Consider the following 22,004-nt stretch of genomic DNA (forward strand, 5'->3'; position numbering starts at 1 on the left):
CACTCAGTGTCAGCAGCTACACATGCCACACTTTTTATTAGCTTGAGTGCCACCTCCTGGTAATGTAATGGGCCACCTGCCGAGTTCCCTCTACCTGTGGACTGCCCCTAATGTGGCATCCCCTTGGGCTATGTTCATACACAGTATTTTAGGCCATATTGTAAGACATTTCTATGTTCATGTTTTTTTTTTTTTTTTGCTCTTGGTACTCTTTTTTAGCAGCCCGAAATACTGTGTGTGAACATAAACTTAGGCTGTGTTTGAATGTCGCTAAAAAGTAATACATACAATGCATGACAATCCAATATGGATTCATTTGAATGTGATGACTCTGAACCATGTAAAAACATGAGCTGATTAGTTATCATTATAGAGGGTCTAATGTAGTGTTAATTCTAGAGTCCATAAGCTGCCATTGATTTTTTTTTTTTTTTAGCTCTCCAAGCTTTCACCAGCTGCTTTTTGGTGGAATTGATTATGTCTCATTTAATAAACATCATCGCAATTGTAGGTCAATCATTTCTTCAGCATGAAGACACTAGCAAAGGTCAGATGCTATATACAGATTTAAATTACTTTACATTAAATCCATGTTCTATAAATTGTGTGTACATACGATATCATTATAAAATGTAATGTTTCTTAGGTGTGAATTGCTTTTTTAGACTTTCTTTTACTCACATTGCATAGTTCTTCACTTTTATCTTTGTGTTGTTTCTATTGGTTCATCAAAAGGACTTACAGGGAAGATTAATTAAAAAAAATAAAATAAATATATATATATATATATATATATATATATATGCACAACAATGGATTGCCGCTCACCACACCCGCAGCTGCTCCTAAGTCCGTGCTCGGACACGCCGGTACGGCCTCCGGCTCACACAATTAGCAGCAAAGAAGATAGTCCGGCACAGAACTGTAGTATGCAGGTAAAAACTCAGAACTTTATTTCAGCATAACGCAGTACACAGAAGCCTAAGAGGCTTCTGTGTACTGCGTTATGCTGAAATAAAGTTCTGAGTTTTTACCTGCATACTACAGTTCTGTGCCGGACTATCTTCTTTGCTGCTATATACATATATATATAAAAAAAGAGGATTGCAGCAGCACACATTGGTCAAAAAAATTGAGGCTCTTAGCGCACTTTTTGATCAAAACGTGTCCCCCATCCACCACGGGGAGGTGGCCTCATTTAGGATGGGAACCTAGCACAAATTCTGAGCCTAACACTCAACTATCCACTCACCTCTGCTGGGCATATAGCCTCTGACTGGGTGACATGCTGGATCCATTTAAAACTCCACCTGTGAGAAAGGGGGAGGGGTGCACAGCTAAACAGGGTGCCATTACCCCCTGAATTGTACACACAAGAAAAAAGAAAGATAGCCGGCACAACAGCCTAATACACGGGTGCACACTGCCATGGCATCAGAGTATACAAAAAAAGAGGATTGCAGCAGCACACATTGGTCAAAAAAATTGAGGCTCTTAGCGCACTTTTTGATCAAAACGTGTCCCCCATCCACCACGGGGAGGTGGCCTCATTTAGGATGGGAACCTAGCACAAATTCTGAGCCTAACACTCAACTATCCACTCACCTCTGCTGGGCATATAGCCTCTGACTGGGTGACATGCTGGATCCATTTAAAACTCCACCTGTGAGAAAGGGGGAGGGGTGCACAGCTAAACAGGGTGCCATTACCCCCTGAATTGTACACACAAGAAAAAAGAAAGATAGCCGGCACAACAGCCTAATACACGGGTGCACACTGCCATGGCATCAGAGTATACAAAAAAAGAGGATTGCAGCAGCACACATTGGTCAAAAAAATTGAGGCTCTTAGCGCACTTTTTGATCAAAACGTGTCCCCCATCCACCACGGGGAGGTGGCCTCATTTAGGATGGGAACCTAGCACAAATTCTGAGCCTAACACTCAACTATCCACTCACCTCTGCTGGGCATATAGCCTCTGACTGGGTGACATGCTGGATCCATTTAAAACTCCACCTGTGAGAAAGGGGGAGGGGTGCACAGCTAAACAGGGTGCCATTACCCCCTGAATTGTACACACAAGAAAAAAGAAAGATAGCCGGCCCAACAGCCTAATACACGGGTGCACACTGCCATGGCATCAGAGTATACAAAAAAAGAGGATTGCAGCAGCACACATTGGTCAAAAAAATTGAGGCTCTTAGCGCACTTTTTGATCAAAACGTGTCCCCCATCCACCACGGGGAGGTGGCCTCATTTAGGATGGGAACCTAGCACAAATTCTGAGCCTAACACTCAACTATCCACTCACCTCTGCTGGGCATATAGCCTCTGACTGGGTGACATGCTGGATCCATTTAAAACTCCACCTGTGAGAAAGGGGGAGGGGTGCACAGCTAAACAGGGTGCCATTACCCCCTGAATTGTACACACAAGAAAAAAGAAAGATAGCCGGCACAACAGCCTAATACACGGGTGCACACTGCCATGGCATCAGAGTATACAAAAAAAGAGGATTGCAGCAGCACACATTGGTCAAAAAAATTGAGGCTCTTAGCGCACTTTTTGATCAAAACGTGTCCCCCATCCACCACGGGGAGGTGGCCTCATTTAGGATGGGAACCTAGCACAAATTCTGAGCCTAACACTCAACTATCCACTCACCTCTGCTGGGCATATAGCCTCTGACTGGGTGACATGCTGGATCCATTTAAAACTCCACCTGTGAGAAAGGGGGAGGGGTGCACAGCTAAACAGGGTGCCATTACCCCCTGAATTGTACACACAAGAAAAAAGAAAGATAGCCGGCACAACAGCCTAATACACGGGTGCACACTGCCATGGCATCAGAGTATACAAAAAAAGAGGATTGCAGCAGCACACATTGGTCAAAAAAATTGAGGCTCTTAGCGCACTTTTTGATCAAAACGTGTCCCCCATCCACCACGGGGAGGTGGCCTCATTTAGGATGGGAACCTAGCACAAATTCTGAGCCTAACACTCAACTATCCACTCACCTCTGCTGGGCATATAGCCTCTGACTGGGTGACATGCTGGATCCATTTAAAACTCCACCTGTGAGAAAGGGGGAGGGGTGCACAGCTAAACAGGGTGCCATTACCCCCTGAATTGTACACACAAGAAAAAAGAAAGATAGCCGGCCCAACAGCCTAATACACGGGTGCACACTGCCATGGCATCAGAGTATACAAAAAAAGAGGATTGCAGCAGCACACATTGGTCAAAAAAATTGAGGCTCTTAGCGCACTTTTTGATCAAAACGTGTCCCCCATCCACCACGGGGAGGTGGCCTCATTTAGGATGGGAACCTAGCACAAATTCTGAGCCTAACACTCAACTATCCACTCACCTCTGCTGGGCATATAGCCTCTGACTGGGTGACATGCTGGATCCATTTAAAACTCCACCTGTGAGAAAGGGGGAGGGGTGCACAGCTAAACAGGGTGCCATTACCCCCTGAATTGTACACACAAGAAAAAAGAAAGATAGCCGGCACAACAGCCTAATACACGGGTGCACACTGCCATGGCATCAGAGTATACAAAAAAAGAGGATTGCAGCAGCACACATTGGTCAAAAAAATTGAGGCTCTTAGCGCACTTTTTGATCAAAACGTGTCCCCCATCCACCACGGGGAGGTGGCCTCATTTAGGATGGGAACCTAGCACAAATTCTGAGCCTAACACTCAACTATCCACTCACCTCTGCTGGGCATATAGCCTCTGACTGGGTGACATGCTGGATCCATTTAAAACTCCACCTGTGAGAAAGGGGGAGGGGTGCACAGCTAAACAGGGTGCCATTACCCCCTGAATTGTACACACAAGAAAAAAGAAAGATAGCCGGCACAACAGCCTAATACACGGGTGCACACTGCCATGGCATCAGAGTATACAAAAAAAGAGGATTGCAGCAGCACACATTGGTCAAAAAAATTGAGGCTCTTAGCGCACTTTTTGATCAAAACGTGTCCCCCATCCACCACGGGGAGGTGGCCTCATTTAGGATGGGAACCTAGCACAAATTCTGAGCCTAACACTCAACTATCCACTCACCTCTGCTGGGCATATAGCCTCTGACTGGGTGACATGCTGGATCCATTTAAAACTCCACCTGTGAGAAAGGGGGAGGGGTGCACAGCTAAACAGGGTGCCATTACCCCCTGAATTGTACACACAAGAAAAAAGAAAGATAGCCGGCACAACAGCCTAATACACGGGTGCACACTGCCATGGCATCAGAGTATACAAAAAAAGAGGATTGCAGCAGCACACATTGGTCAAAAAAATTGAGGCTCTTAGCGCACTTTTTGATCAAAACGTGTCCCCCATCCACCACGGGGAGGTGGCCTCATTTAGGATGGGAACCTAGCACAAATTCTGAGCCTAACACTCAACTATCCACTCACCTCTGCTGGGCATATAGCCTCTGACTGGGTGACATGCTGGATCCATTTAAAACTCCACCTGTGAGAAAGGGGGAGGGGTGCACAGCTAAACAGGGTGCCATTACCCCCTGAATTGTACACACAAGAAAAAAGAAAGATAGCCGGCACAACAGCCTAATACACGGGTGCACACTGCCATGGCATCAGAGTATACAAAAAAAGAGGATTGCAGCAGCACACATTGGTCAAAAAAATTGAGGCTCTTAGCGCACTTTTTGATCAAAACGTGTCCCCCATCCACCACGGGGAGGTGGCCTCATTTAGGATGGGAACCTAGCACAAATTCTGAGCCTAACACTCAACTATCCACTCACCTCTGCTGGGCATATAGCCTCTGACTGGGTGACATGCTGGATCCATTTAAAACTCCACCTGTGAGAAAGGGGGAGGGGTGCACAGCTAAACAGGGTGCCATTACCCCCTGAATTGTACACACAAGAAAAAAGAAAGATAGCCGGCAAGAAAGATAGCCGGATAGTTGAGTGTTAGGCTCAGAATTTGTGCTAGGTTCCCATCCTAAATGAGGCCACCTCCCCGTGGTGGATGGGGGACACGTTTTGATCAAAAAGTGCGCTAAGAGCCTCAATTTTTTTGACCAATGTGTGCTGCTGCAATCCTCTTTTTTTGTATACTCTGATGCCATGGCAGTGTGCACCCGTGTATTAGGCTGTTGTGCCGGCTATCTTTCTTTTTTCTTGTGTGTACAATTCAGGGGGTAATGGCACCCTGTTTAGCTGTGCACCCCTCCCCCTTTCTCACAGGTGGAGTTTTAAATGGATCCAGCATGTCACCCAGTCAGAGGCTATATGCCCAGCAGAGGTGAGTGGATAGTTGAGTGTTAGGCTCAGAATTTGTGCTAGGTTCCCATCCTAAATGAGGCCACCTCCCCGTGGTGGATGGGGGACACGTTTTGATCAAAAAGTGCGCTAAGAGCCTCAATTTTTTTGACCAATGTGTGCTGCTGCAATCCTCTTTTTTTGTATACTCTGATGCCATGGCAGTGTGCACCCGTGTATTAGGCTGTTGTGCCGGCTATCTTTCTTTTTTCTTGTGTGTACAATTCAGGGGGTAATGGCACCCTGTTTAGCTGTGCACCCCTCCCCCTTTCTCACAGGTGGAGTTTTAAATGGATCCAGCATGTCACCCAGTCAGAGGCTATATGCCCAGCAGAGGTGAGTGGATAGTTGAGTGTTAGGCTCAGAATTTGTGCTAGGTTCCCATCCTAAATGAGGCCACCTCCCCGTGGTGGATGGGGGACACGTTTTGATCAAAAAGTGCGCTAAGAGCCTCAATTTTTTTGACCAATGTGTGCTGCTGCAATCCTCTTTTTTTGTATACTCTGATGCCATGGCAGTGTGCACCCGTGTATTAGGCTGTTGTGCCGGCTATCTTTCTTTTTTCTTGTGTGTACAATTCAGGGGGTAATGGCACCCTGTTTAGCTGTGCACCCCTCCCCCTTTCTCACAGGTGGAGTTTTAAATGGATCCAGCATGTCACCCAGTCAGAGGCTATATGCCCAGCAGAGGTGAGTGGATAGTTGAGTGTTAGGCTCAGAATTTGTGCTAGGTTCCCATCCTAAATGAGGCCACCTCCCCGTGGTGGATGGGGGACACGTTTTGATCAAAAAGTGCGCTAAGAGCCTCAATTTTTTTGACCAATGTGTGCTGCTGCAATCCTCTTTTTTTGTATACTCTGATGCCATGGCAGTGTGCACCCGTGTATTAAGCTGTTGTGCCGGCTATCTTTCTTTTTTCTTGTGTGTACAATTCAGGGGGTAATGGCACCCTGTTTAGCTGTGCACCCCTCCCCCTTTCTCACAGGTGGAGTTTTAAATGGATCCAGCATGTCACCCAGTCAGAGGCTATATGCCCAGCAGAGGTGAGTGGATAGTTGAGTGTTAGGCTCAGAATTTGTGCTAGGTTCCCATCCTAAATGAGGCCACCTCCCCGTGGTGGATGGGGGACACGTTTTGATCAAAAAGTGCGCTAAGAGCCTCAATTTTTTTGACCAATGTGTGCTGCTGCAATCCTCTTTTTTTGTATACTCTGATGCCATGGCAGTGTGCACCCGTGTATTAGGCTGTTGTGCCGGCTATCTTTCTTTTTTCTTGTGTGTACAATTCAGGGGGTAATGGCACCCTGTTTAGCTGTGCACCCCTCCCCCTTTCTCACAGGTGGAGTTTTAAATGGATCCAGCATGTCACCCAGTCAGAGGCTATATGCCCAGCAGAGGTGAGTGGATAGTTGAGTGTTAGGCTCAGAATTTGTGCTAGGTTCCCATCCTAAATGAGGCCACCTCCCCGTGGTGGATGGGGGACACGTTTTGATCAAAAAGTGCGCTAAGAGCCTCAATTTTTTTGACCAATGTGTGCTGCTGCAATCCTCTTTTTTTGTATACTCTGATGCCATGGCAGTGTGCACCCGTGTATTAGGCTGTTGTGCCGGCTATCTTTCTTTTTTCTTGTGTGTACAATTCAGGGGGTAATGGCACCCTGTTTAGCTGTGCACCCCTCCCCCTTTCTCACAGGTGGAGTTTTAAATGGATCCAGCATGTCACCCAGTCAGAGGCTATATGCCCAGCAGAGGTGAGTGGATAGTTGAGTGTTAGGCTCAGAATTTGTGCTAGGTTCCCATCCTAAATGAGGCCACCTCCCCGTGGTGGATGGGGGACACGTTTTGATCAAAAAGTGCGCTAAGAGCCTCAATTTTTTTGACCAATGTGTGCTGCTGCAATCCTCTTTTTTTGTATACTCTGATGCCATGGCAGTGTGCACCCGTGTATTAGGCTGTTGTGCCGGCTATCTTTCTTTTTTCTTGTGTGTACAATTCAGGGGGTAATGGCACCCTGTTTAGCTGTGCACCCCTCCCCCTTTCTCACAGGTGGAGTTTTAAATGGATCCAGCATGTCACCCAGTCAGAGGCTATATGCCCAGCAGAGGTGAGTGGATAGTTGAGTGTTAGGCTCAGAATTTGTGCTAGGTTCCCATCCTAAATGAAGCCACCTCCCCGTGGTGGATGGGGGACACGTTTTGATCAAAAAGTGCGCTAAGAGCCTCAATTTTTTTGACCAATGTGTGCTGCTGCAATCCTCTTTTTTTGTATACTCTGATGCCATGGCAGTGTGCACCCGTGTATTAGGCTGTTGTGCCGGCTATCTTTCTTTTTTCTTGTGTGTACAATTCAGGGGGTAATGGCACCCTGTTTAGCTGTGCACCCCTCCCCCTTTCTCACAGGTGGAGTTTTAAATGGATCCAGCATGTCACCCAGTCAGAGGCTATATGCCCAGCAGAGGTGAGTGGATAGTTGAGTGTTAGGCTCAGAATTTGTGCTAGGTTCCCATCCTAAATGAGGCCACCTCCCCGTGGTGGATGGGGGACACGTTTTGATCAAAAAGTGCGCTAAGAGCCTCAATTTTTTTGACCAATGTGTGCTGCTGCAATCCTCTTTTTTTGTATACTCTGATGCCATGGCAGTGTGCACCCGTGTATTAGGCTGTTGTGCCGGCTATCTTTCTTTTTTCTTGTGTGTACAATTCAGGGGGTAATGGCACCCTGTTTAGCTGTGCACCCCTCCCCCTTTCTCACAGGTGGAGTTTTAAATGGATCCAGCATGTCACCCAGTCAGAGGCTATATGCCCAGCAGAGGTGAGTGGATAGTTGAGTGTTAGGCTCAGAATTTGTGCTAGGTTCCCATCCTAAATGAGGCCACCTCCCCGTGGTGGATGGGGGACACGTTTTGATCAAAAAGTGCGCTAAGAGCCTCAATTTTTTTGACCAATGTGTGCTGCTGCAATCCTCTTTTTTTGTATACTCTGATGCCATGGCAGTGTGCACCCGTGTATTAGGCTGTTGTGCCGGCTATCTTTCTTTTTTCTTGTGTGTACAATTCAGGGGGTAATGGCACCCTGTTTAGCTGTGCACCCCTCCCCCTTTCTCACAGGTGGAGTTTTAAATGGATCCAGCATGTCACCCAGTCAGAGGCTATATGCCCAGCAGAGGTGAGTGGATAGTTGAGTGTTAGGCTCAGAATTTGTGCTAGGTTCCCATCCTAAATGAGGCCACCTCCCCGTGGTGGATGGGGGACACGTTTTGATCAAAAAGTGCGCTAAGAGCCTCAATTTTTTTGACCAATGTGTGCTGCTGCAATCCTCTTTTTTTGTATACTCTGATGCCATGGCAGTGTGCACCCGTGTATTAGGCTGTTGTGCCGGCTATCTTTCTTTTTTCTTGTGTGTACATATATATATATATATATATATATATATATATATATATATATATATATATATATATATATATATATATATATAAATAAATAATATGCCATGAAAACTACTTTTGTAATCATAGCAATTTTATCCAAGTAAAAAATTCTAAAAAAAAATGATTATTTATTCGTGTATGTGTAAACCTATTTTACATGTCAGAATTTCCTTGCTGAAATCTTCTACTTCTAAAAGAGGAAACCTGTACGCAGTTAGTAAATTGAGGCAGATTTTTGCAGAATTTCCATAGGGATTCGGCCTCCATTTTATTCTTCGTCAATGGAAGCTCCTGACAAGGATTATTATCTTCTTCAAGAATGTTGAAGCAGAAAATAATCCTTCATAATTAAAATTTAATATTCACTTTTTGATAAATGTAATGCGCTTTTTTTGATGAATTGTGTTTTCACGCAATCACTTTTTTTCTTTTTTTTAGAACTGAGTCACTTTTATTATTTATTTTAGTTCATCTCCCCATTGTATAAGAAGATCTCATTTTCAGTTGGTACAGAGTCCCACAAAGAAGAAATGAATAGGGCACTCACCAGAGGGTTAATCTTGCAGTATTGACTTAAATCAGCAACAGTCACAGGCATACATCATTGTAGGTGTTATGTTATACGCTCTGGACGCACATGCTGGTTATGAGCGCATGGTCCCGTTACCTGCTGCTGTCACCGGGGCTGGGACTCGCATCGCGGGACGCGTCAGCATGCAAGCCCCAGTCCGTCACTCACCTGTTGCTTCTCCTGCCCCAGCCTCTACCTCACTGCTCCGGTGCGGGTGCGCGGGTACCCGTCCCCTAGGGCGCTCGTGCGCCGGAGCTTTAAGATTTAACCCCTTAAGGACGCAGGACGTAAATGTACGTCCTGGTGCGGTGATACTTAACGCACCAGGACGTACATTTACGTCCTGTGCATAACCGCGGGCATCGGAGCGATGCCCGTGTCATGCACGGCTGATCCCGGCTGCTGATCGCAGCCAGGGACCCGCCGGCAATGGCCGACGCCCGCGATCTTGCGGGCGTCCGCCATTAACCCCTCAGGTGCCGGGATCAATACAGATCCCGGCATCTGCGGCAGTGCGCGATTTCAATGAACGATCGGATCGCCCGCAGCGCTGCTGCGGGGATTCGATGATTCAGAATGCCGCACGGAGGTCCCCTCACCTTCCTCCTTCCGGCTCCCGGCGTCTCCTGCTCTGGTCTGAGATCGAGCAGACCAGAGCAGAAGATGACCGATAACACTGATCTGTTCTATGTCCTATACATAGAACAGATCAGTATTAGCAATCATGGTATTGCTATGAATAGTCCCCTATGGGGACTATTCAAGTGTAAAAAAAAATTGTAAAAAAATGTAAAAGTAAAAGTTAAAAAAAGGGAAAAATCCCCTCCCCCAATAAAAAAGTAAAACGTCCGTTTTTTCCTATTTTACCCCCAAAAAGCGTAAAAAATAAATTTAATAGACATATTTGGTATCGCCGCGTGCGTAAATGTCCGAACTATTAAAATAAAATGTTAATGATCCCGTACGGTGAACGGCGTGAACGTAAAAAAAAAAAAAACTTCCAAAATTGCTACTTTTTTAATACATTTTATTAAAAAAAAATTATAAAAAATGTATTAAAAGATTTTTATATGCAAATGTGGTATCTAAAAAAAGTACAGATCATGGCGCAAAAAATGAGCCCTCATACCGCCGCTTTTACAGAAAATTTGAAAAGTTAGAGGTCATCAAAATAAAGGGATTATAAACGTACTAATTTGGTTAAAAAGTTTGTGATTTTTTTTAAGCACAACAATAATATAAAAGTATGTAATAATGGGTATAATTTTAATCGTATTGACCCTCATAATAAAGAACACACGTCATTTTTACCGTAAATTTTACGGCGTGAAAAACAAAACCTTCCAAAATTAGCAAAATTGCGTTTTTCTTTTTAATTTCCCCACAAAAATAGTGTTTTTTGGTTGCGCCATACATTTTATGATATAATGAGTGATGTCATTACAAAGGACAACTGGTCACGCAAAAAACAAGCCCTCATACTAGTCTGGCGATGAAAATATAAAAGAGTTATGATTTTTAGAAGGAGAGGAGAAAAAAACGAAAACGTTAAAATTAAATTGTCTGAGTCCTTAAGGCCAAAATGGGCTGAGTCCTTAAGGGGTTAAAGGGCCAGTGCGCTCATTAGTGTGATTCACCTATGGCTCATTTATATATTTCTCCACCCTCCTCACTCCCCTGCCGGATCTTTGTTGCCTTGAGCCTGAGAGAAAGCATTCCTGTTTCTGCCTTGCCATATATTTGATCCGTCGCTTTGTGACCCGACCTTGCTTCTCTGCCGCCTGCCTATTTACCTCCTGCTATATCCTGATTACGCAACCGTGCCGCCTGCCCTGACCTTCTGCTATCCAGACTACGAGATGCCTTATCCCTCCTGTGCCTCGCATCTCCTCAGCCGCCTGTGTGGTTGAGCCGTGCCAGGGGTAGCGACCTGGGTGCCGCCTGCCACAGCAAGTCCATCCTGCTTTGCGGCGGGCTCTGGTGAAAACCAGCGGCACCTTAGACTCCGCTCCCTGGTACGGTCTGAGTCATCTGCCACACAGGTCAAGCGGATGCACATCCACTGGGGTTCCTGTCTCCTGAAACGTGAGTGTTACAGTAAGATTCGCCCATGGATCCTGGTGAGGTACTCCTGCATGAAGTCGCGGATCTTCCCTCCATTGTGGTACATCAATCACAGCAGTTGTCCTGACAGGTGCAGCAACTTTCTAAACTTTCAGCTATGATGCAACAGCTTTCAGCCTTGCAACAGCAGCAGGTACCGCAACCTGGCCCACTCCCACTACCAGCTCCTGCAGTCTTCTGGCTCCCAGCTATGCCTGCCTTTACCTTCCAAGTATGATAGGGATTCCAAGTCATGCAGAGGCTTCGTTACACAGTACTCCATGCACTTAGAGCTCATGTCTGAACTGTTTCCGACAGAATGTGCAAAGGTGTCCTTTGTCATTAATCTACTGTCCGGCAAAGCCCTGGCCTGGGCTACATCCCTTTGGGACCACAGTGATCCAGTAGCTTCCAACTTAATGGCTTTTCTGGCAGAATTTCGCTGTGTCTTTTAGGAACCCGCACATGCCTCTTCTGCTGAGTCGGCTTTGCTGAACCTATGTCAAGGGAATTCTTCTGATGATGACTACATGGTTAAATTCCACGCTCTAGCCTCAGAATTGGCATGGAATGATGAGGCATTGTGTGCTACATTCAAAAAAGGACTAGCTAGCAGGGTTAAAGATGCCCTTGCTGCATGTGATCCTCCTTCTTCTCTGACTGAACTTATCCACCTGGCCACATGTATTGATGTGCGTTTTGCTGAGAGGCAGGAAGAATTGGTCTTAGAGATGGCACCTGCCTGAACACTGAGATATCCTCGGCTGTTTCAACGTGCACCTCTACAGTTTCCTGCGGCTCATGCTGAAGAGGCTATGCAAGTGGGTCGTTCCCGTCTAACGCAACAGAAGAGATCATGACGACACAGTGAGAATTTGTGCTTGTATTGTGCTAGCACTTCCTCAAAGACTGTTCTGTTCGTCCACAGTATCCGGGAAAATGCTTGCACTTAGGGCACGTAGGAGAGGCATCCCTAGGTGTGAATACCCCCTCTCCTCGCTTAACTATTTCTGTACAAGTCTTTGCTTCTGCCAAATTTTCCTTCAGAGCTACAGCATTTTTGGATTCAGGATCAGCAGGTGACTTTATTGATGCTTCTTTGGTCCACAAGTATCATCTTTCTGTCATTTGGCTTGCCCGGATTGTATGGTTCACTTCCGTACTGAATCTCTTGTCATGCAAGTGGGTGTATTGCATAGAGAAAATATTGAATTCTATATTCTGCCACATTGTACTTCAGAGATTCTTCTTGGCCTTCCTTGGCTGCAATGCCATTCTCCGAGAACTGGAGAGATTATTCGTTGGGGCAATCCTGTCAACCAGTGCTGCATAAAGTTGTTTCTCGCCTTCCTCCTTTATCTGGCCAGCCACCACCTTACCAAGATTTCTCTGACGTTTTCTGCAAGAAACAGGCTGAGTCTATGCCTCCACATCGTTCTTATGATTGCCCTATTGATCTTCTGCATGGTGCCACTCCTCCTCGTGGGAGGATATACCCTGTATTGGTTCCTGAGACCAAATCCATGGCTGAGTATATCCAGGAGAATCTCCAAAAGGGATTTATCTGTAAGCCCTCTTCTCCTGCTGGAGATGGTTTCATCTTTGTAGGGAAGAAGGATGGCTCACTCCGTCCATGCATTGACTACAGGGGACTTAACAAAATCACGGTCAAGAACAGTTACCCTCTACCTCTTATCTCAGAACTTTTTGACCATCTACGTGGTGGCAAGGTCTTCTCCAAATTGGACTTACGTGGAGCGTATAACCTCATACGTATCCGCAAGGGAGATGAGTGGAAAATGGCCTTCTATACTCGTGACGGACATTTTGAGTATCTCGTAATGCCATTTGGTCTCTGCAAGAGTTTGTCAATGATATCTTCCGTGATCTTCTCTACATCTGTGTTGTCGTATACCTAGATGACATCCTGATCTTCTCTTCCAACTTAGAGGAGCATCGTACTCATGTTCGTCTGGTTCTTCAGCGACTATGGAAGAATCATCTCTACGCCAAAATGGAGAAATGCCTGTTCAAGAAATCTAGCCTTCCGTTTCTTGGCTACATTGTCTCTCACCAGGGCCTGCAGATGGATCCAGATAAATTGTCTGCAGTATTGGCTTGGCCTCGTCCTTCGGGCCTACGTGCTATTCAACGCTTTCTGGGGTTCGCAAACTATTATCATCAATTTATCCCACATTTTTCATCCTTGTTTGTTACAATTGTGGCTCTCACTAAGAAGGCATCTAATCCTTAGTCTTGGGCTCAAGAGGCTGAAGAGGCCTTCTTCCATTTAAAGTCTGCATTTGCCTCTGCTCCCGTGCTTACAAGACCTGATTTAGAGAAACCCTTTGCTTTGGAGGTTGATGCCTCATCTATTGGAGCGGGTGTCGTTCTTACTCAGAAAAACGCCAAGGGCAAGACTGTTACTTGTGGGTTCTTATCCAAGACCTTATCTCCTGCTGAGAGGAATTACTCCATTGGAGATCGTGAACTCCTCGCTATTAAGCTAGCTTTGGAGGAATGGCGACATTTATTGGAAGGTTCTTCTCATCCGGTCAGCATCTACTCAGACCATAAGAATCTTCTATACCTTCAGTCTGCTCAGCGTTTGAACCCCCACCAGGCAAGGTGGTCACTGTTCTTTTCTAGGTTCAACTTCTTCATTCACTTCCGTCCAGCAGACAAGAACATCAGGGCTGATGCTCTCTCTAGGTCCCCTGATGTCATTGGTTTGGACTCCACGCCTAGGCATATTGGGGGAGATTTATCAAAACCTGTGCAGAGTCAAAGTTGCCCAGTTGCCCATAGAAACCAATCAGCTTGCTTCTTACATCACTAAAAAAGGCCTGTGAAAAATGAAAGAAGCAATCTGATTGGTTGCTATGGGCAACTGGGCAACTTTGACTCTGCACAGGTTTTGATAAATCTCCCCCATTATTCGTCCTGACCGTATGATTCCTGCAGCTCCTGCCGAGATTCAGCAAGTTCCTCCGGGAAAATACTTTGTGCCCACCAGATTGAGACGTAAGGTCCTAAACGGGGTCTTTCTTCCTTGACAGCAGGACATCTTGGAATACGCAAGACTCTACTTCTTATTTCCCGGCACTACTGGTGGCCCCATTTTGAACGTGATGTTTATGATTTTGTTCTTGTGAAACCTGTGTCCGCGACAAAACTCCTAGACAGAGACCTGCAGGACTCTTACAGCCTTTACCCATTCCAGACACTCCCTGGTCCCATATCACCATGGATTTCATCACCGATTTGCCACCATCTCATAATAACACATCTGGGTCAATGTAGATCGGTTTTCCAAGATGGCTCATTTCATTCCTCTACCAGGTCTTCCTTCTACCCCGCAGCTGGTAAAGTACTTCTTGCTGCATGTATTTCGTTTACATTGTCTTCCTTAGCATATTGTTTCGGACCGAGGTGTGCAGTTTGTCTTTAAGTTCTGGCGAGCCCTTTGTAACTGTCTGGACATCAATCTGGACCTCTCCTCTTCCTACCACCCTCAGTCCAACGGACAGGTGGAGAGGGTTAATCAAATCCTAGAGACTTTTCTTAGGCATTTTGTTTGAGCTCGCCAAGACGATTAGGTCGACCTTCTTCCCTGGGCAGAATTCTCATATAATCATAAGGATTCCGAGTCCACAAGGTCATCTCCCTTTTTTGTTTTCTACGGACTCCATCCCCATCCTCCTCTTCCTCTCCCAGTCTCCTCCTGTGTGCATGCTGTTGATGAGCTGGTCCGTGACTTCTCTACCATCCCGCGAGCCGGGCGGGGACCGGACCGGGGTGACTGCTGATATCAGCAGGCACCCCTCGCAAATGCCCAGGGGGGTCATCAGACACCCCCATGTCGCCGATCGGTGCAAATCACAAGTGAATTCACACTTGTGATTTGCGCCGATTCCGTGTCATATGGGTCTATGGTGACCCGGAATATAAGGCGGATCGCGGTTGTCTAAGACACCTACTATCCCCCTGAAGAGATAGGAGTGAGGTGGCAGGGGTGCCACCCCTCCTATCCCTGCTATTGGTGGTCTAGACGTGACCACCAATAGCAGATCGGGGGCGGGGGGGTTAGCTTTCGTTTTCCCCATCCTGCCAACCCAAAATAGGTGGGGCAGAATGGGGAAGCGACCGGAGGACTGAGGCCGAAGTCCACTTACCCGTCCGGAGGCTGCGGGCGACGGTGATCGGCGGGTGGCGATGTCGTGCGGCAGAAGGGGACGGCTCCCTGGATCCTACGGAAGCCGGTAAGTTGATCTGGAGGGTACAGTCTGAGACCACTGTAAAGTGGTCTCTAAACTCTAGCCCTCCAAATGTTGCAAAACTACAACTCCCAGCATGCCCAGACAGCTGCTTGGGCATGCTGGAATATGTAGTTTTGCAACAGCTGGAGGGTTACAGTTTGAGACCACTATAAAGTGGTCTCTAAACTATATCCCTCCAGATCTTGCAAAACTGCAACTCCTAGCATGTCCACATAGCTGTTTGCTGTCTGGGCATGCTGGGATTTGTAGTTTTGCAACATCTGGAGGTCCACAGTTTGGCCATCACTTTGCAGTGGTCTATAAACTGTAGCCCTCCAGATGTTGCAAAACTGCAAATCCCAGCATGCCCAAACAGCTGTTTCGGTATGCCGGGAGTCGTAGTTGCATACCTCCAGCTTTTGCATAACTACATCCCCCAGAATGCCCTTCGGTGATCAGTACATGCTGGGAGTTGTAGTTTTGCAATAGCTGGAGGTACACTGGTTGGAAAATACTGAGTTAGGTAACAGAACCTAACTGAAGGTTTTCCAACCAGTGTGCCTCCAGCTGTTGCAGAAGTACAACTCCCAGCATGCACAGTCTGTCAGTACATGCTGGGAGTTGTAGTTTTGAAACAGCTGGAGGTTTGCCCCCCCCCCCCCCCCCCCCCCATGTGAATGTACAGGGTACATTCACACAGGCAGGTTTACAGTAAATTTCCAGCTTCAAGTTTGGGCTGCGGCAAATTTTTCGCCACAGTGAAAACTCCTAGCGGGAAACTCCCCGTAACACGTCAGTGCGAATGTACCCTAAAAACACTACACTAACACATAATAAAGAGTAAAACACTACATATACACCCCCTTACACTGTCCCCCCACCCCCCCCAATAAAAATGAAAAACGTCTTGTACGGCAGTGTTTCCAAAACGGAGCCTCCAGCTGTTGCAAAACAACAACTCCCAGCATTTCCGGACAGCCACTGACTGTCCAGGCATGGTGGAAGTTTTGCAACAGCTGGAGGCACCCTTTTTGGTAATCACTGGCGTAGAATACCCCTATGTCCACCCCTATGCAATCCCTAATTTAGTCCTCAAATGTGCATGGCGCTCTCTCACTTCGGAGCCCTGTCGTATTTCAAGGAAACATTTTAGGGCCACATATGGGGTATTTCCGTACTTGGGAGAAATTGCACTGTAAATTTTGGGGGGCTTTTTCTCCTTTTACCCCTTATGAAAAGGAAAAGTTGGGGGCTACACCAGCCTGTCAGTGTAAAAAAAAAAAATGTTTACACTAACATGTTGGTGTTGCCCCATACTTTTTATTTAACACCAAAGCAAAAGAAATACTGTTCCGATCGTGACGGAACGCGTGGGGTTCTGGGATCCTGTCCCTGCACAATTGCTATGGATCCTCTGTCTGTTGCTGCCGACATCTGGTGATATTATGTACTCTGTCTGCATTTTGTTCATCTTTTCTATTTAGTAGTTATATTGCATCTGCTTGTCATTTTTCAGAGTTGTTTAGCGTGTCAGCTATACATTGATTTGCTATTGTGTATCAGCAGCCACATTGAGTGTGTATATTATAGGGACAGGACATTGGCGAGGGGGGGTTCATGGCCCCTCTCCCATGTTGGGTCATGCTTTGTTAAGCTTTTTAATTGGTTTTAGCCCTTTATGTGTATTTGTACTGCATTTGGTAAGCAATAAATATTATTGATTATATTATATTTATGTGGTGTGCACTTTATACAGTATTTCTTTTGCTTTGGTGTTATGTAGGTCTTCATTATACTGAGCAGTAGCACCCACTGTGTATTTGACTTGTGGTGAGCCCCCCATTCTTTTACAGCCATACTTTTTATTTTCACAAGCGGTAAAAGGAAAAATAGACCACAAAATTTGTAACGCAATTTCTACTGAGTACGGAAATGCCCCATATGTGGGCGTAAAATCCTCTCTGGGCGCACAACAAGGCTCAGGAGTGAGAGCGCACTATGTACATTTGAGGCTTAAATCGGTGATTTGCACAGGGGTGGCTGATTTTACAGCGGTTCTGACATAAACACGAAAAAAAAAATAACCACATGTGACCCCATTTTGGAAACTACACCCCTCATGGAACGTAACAAGGGGTATAGTGAGCCTAGACACCCCTCAGGTGTTTGACGAATTTTCATTAAATTTGGATGGGAAAATGAAATAAAAAAAAATTTCCACTAAAATGTTGGTGTTACCCTAAATTTTTCATTTTCACAAGGGGAAAATGGGAAAAAATCCCCCCAAAATGTGTAACTCCATTTCTTCTGAGTAAGAACATACCCCATATGTGGATGTAAAGTGCTCTGCTGGTGAACTACAATGCTCAGAAGAGAAGGAGTGCCATTAGGATTTTGAAGAGAAAATTTGTCCGGAATTAAAGGCCACGTGTGTTTACAAAGCCCCGATAGTGCCAGAACAATGGACCCCCCCCCCCCCCGCATGTGACTCCATTTTGGGAACTACACCCCTCACGTAATGTATTAAGAGGTACAGTGAGCATTTACACCCCACAGGTGTCTGGCAGAATTTTCATTTGCAAAATTTTTCATTTGCACAGCCCACTGTTCCAAAGATCTGTCAATGGCCAGTGGGGTATAAATACTCACTGCACCCCTTATTACATTCTGTGAGGGGTGTAGCTTCCAAAATGGGGTCACATGTGGGGGGGGGGTCCACTGTTCTGGCACCACGGGGGGCTTTGTAAATGCACATGGCCCCTGACTACCATTTCAAACAAATTCTCTCTCCAAAAGCTCAATGGCGCTCCTCCTCTTCTGAGCATTGTAGTTCGCCAGCAGAGCACTTGACGTCCACACATGGGGTAGTTCCATACTCAGAAGAAATGGGGTTACAAATTTTGGGGGTCATTTTCTCCCATTACCCCTTGTAAAAATGTAAAATTTAGGGAAAAAACTGCATTTTAGTAAAAAAATATTTTTTTTCATTTACACATCCAACTTTAACAAAAAGTCGTCAAACACCTGTGGGTAAATAAGGCTCACTGTACCCCTTGTTACGTGGGCATTTTCTCCCATTACCCTTTGTAAAAATGGTAAATTTGGGGGGAAAACTGCACTTTAGTGAAAAAAATTTTTTTTCATTAACACATCCGGTTTTAACGAAAAGTTGTCAAACACCTGTGTTAAGGCTCACTGGACCCCTTGTTACGTGCCTTGAGGGGTGCATTTTCCAAAATGGTATGCCGTGTGGGGTTTTCTGCTGTTCTGGCACCATAGGGGCTTTCTAAATGTGGCATGCCCCCCAAAAACCATTTCAGCAAAATTCACTCTCCAAAATCCCATTGTTGCTCCTTCCCTTCTGAGCCCTCTACTGCGCCCACCGAACACTTGACATACACATATGAGGTATTTCATTACTCAAGAGAAATTGGGTTACAAGCTTTGGGGGGCTTTTTCTCCTATTACCACTTGTAAAAATTCAAAAACTGGGTCTACAAGAACATGCGAGTGTAAAAAATGAAGATTTTGAATTTTCTCCTTCACTTTGCTGCTATTCCTGTGAAACACCTAAAGGGTTAACACACTTACTGAATGTCATTTTGGATACTTTGAGGGGTGAAGTTTTTATAATTGCGTCATTTGTGGGGTATTTCTAATATGAAGGCCATTCAAATCCACTTCAAAACTGAACTGGTCCCTGAAAAATTACAGTTTTGAAAATTTTGTGAAAAATTGGAAAATTGCTGCTGAACTTTGAAGCCCTCTGATGTCTTCCAAAAGTAAAAACACGTCAATTTTATGATGCAAACATAAAGCAGACATATTGGGGGAGATTTATCAAAACCTGTGCAGAGGAAAAGTTGTCCAGTTGCCCATAGCAACCAATCAGCTTGCTTCTTTCATTTTTAACAAGGCCTTAGCCAAATGAAATAAGAAATCTGATTGGTTGCTATGGGCAACTGGGCAACTTTTACTTTGCACAGGTTTTGATAAATCTCCCCATTGTGTATGTGAATCAATGTATAATTTATTTGGAATATCCATTTTCCTTATAAGCAGAGAGCTTCAAAGTTAAAAAAAAAATGCCAATTTTCCATTTTTTCATCAAATTTGGGAATTTTCGTATCGGCAACATTTTACCACTAACATAAAGTAGAATATGTCACGAAAAAACAATCTCGGAATCAGAATTAAAGGTTAAAGCATCCCAGAGTTATTAATGCTTAAAGTGACAGTGGTCAGATGTGCAAAAAAATGGCGGGGTCCTTAAGGTATATTTGGGCTGGGTCCTTAAGGGGTTAATATACATCCCAATAATTATATTTTTTCTATAGATGACAATGGGGGAGATTTATCAAAATCTTTCCAGAGGAATCAGATCACTTTTTTCATTTTTGAAAAGGCCTGTGAAAAATGAAAGAAGCAATCTGATTGGTTGCTATGGACAACTCAGCAACGTTTCCACTAGACAGGTTTTGATAAATCTCTCTTCTGTACAGTTTTCTCTTTTATATCATCATCCCCCTGTATGATATACCAATTAATAAAAATAGCATTACGTTCTATATTTTTAAGGGGGTATTATCCAATGACAATATGAATCATTTTTTGAAGTTTTTTCTCTTCTTCATCTCTTTTAGGAGGTTCCTTCTAGGAATTGAATCCACTCCATTACGAGCCTCTCTTACAACCTCGAGCGGGTACCCTCACTGGAGAAATCGGGACTGTAGTTCATCTATTTGAAGTAGGTAAGTATCTGGGTTATTATTTATCCATCTTAACATCTGACTGTATAGAACGCTCCATTTTACATGTGTGGGGTGGGAGGAATTATAATGAGGTATAGAATTTTTTTAAGTAGTCTTTCTAAAACCAGAGGCCATTATTAAATTGTCCCTAATGTCTATTTGAACATCCAAAAAACTCTGGATGGTCTCCCTCAAATTGTGATGTAAACCCAATGTTGACATCATTAACATTATTGAGATACTGAACAAAAAGTAAAAAATCGTCGTCTTCATCATCCCATATAATAAACAAATCATCCACAAATCTTAAGTACAACTTGATTTTACCAATAAATGGGTTAGAAGATGTATATACAAAGTTACTTTCAAATACGGCGAGGAATTGCTGCTTAACCCCTTCCCGCTATAGGACGTATGCATGTGTCCAAACATCCGACACATTTGTGCAATTGTATGTATGCATACGTCCTAGCGATCTCCGGCAGGCCGCACAGGAGATCGGCGACGGGACCGGGCTGCGATCGCGCTGGTCCCAGCAGCATTAACCCCCTAGATGCTGTGATCAATCCTGATCACGGCATCTATGGTGTTGACAGGGGGAGCGCTCTCCCCCTATTCACCAATGGAGGTGCCGCGATACGATCGCAGGTTGCCGTTGGTTGCTGTGGCAGCAGGAGGTCAGATCATGACCTCCTGTCTGCCTGCTACGGAAGCCTGTGAGATCCAGTGGCTGGATCGCACAGGCTATACAGTGTGCAGCTCATCAGATCATACTGTGCTGCAGTACAAATGTATTGAAGCATAGTATAACCTGTAAAAAGTGTAAAAAATTAAAGAAAAAGTTCTTCAATAAAAGTATGAAGTGTAAAAAAAAATAAAAAAATGCCCCTTTCCCAATAAAAGCCCTGTATTATCACTAGAAAAGATCAAAAACACAAATCATATACATAATAGGTATTGCCACGTCCGTAATGACGTGTAGTATAAAACTATAATGTAAATTATCCCGCAGGGTGAACGCCATAAAAAAACCATTTAAAAAAGCGCAAAATTCGTCAATTTTGGTACAAATAGCGGAATAAATAAGATCAAAAGGTAGCAAACAGCACAAAAATGATACCAATAAAAAGTACCACTCATCCTGCAAAAAATAAGCCCTTACTCAATGGCATTGGATGAAAGAAAAAAAGTTACGGCTGTTGGAAAGTGATGGCAGAAAAATAATTTTGCTCAAAAAAGGAAAAAGAACATAGAAAGCTATATAAAATGGGTATCGCCATAATCGTACTGACCCACAGAATAAATATAACATCACTTTTAACGCACAGTGTACACCATAAAAAAAATATTCTTAAACGCCAGAAATTTCCCAGTTTTTCACAATATTTTGAAGTTTTTCACAAAAAATGCTGCATGTTTCAAAACAAAAAGGCACCTCTTAAATTAAGTACAATATGTCGCGAATAAACAATCTCAGAATCGCTCTGCTCAGAAAAAGCATTCTAAAGTTATTACCATTTAAAGAGATACATGTCAAATTTCAAAAAAAGAGCCTGGTCGTTGAGGTTAAAAATGGGTCCGTCCTTAAAGG

Source organism: Hyla sarda, chromosome 1 (genome assembly GCF_029499605.1).
Source record: "Hyla sarda isolate aHylSar1 chromosome 1, aHylSar1.hap1, whole genome shotgun sequence".
In the NCBI taxonomy this organism is placed as follows: Eukaryota; Metazoa; Chordata; class Amphibia; order Anura; family Hylidae; genus Hyla; species Hyla sarda.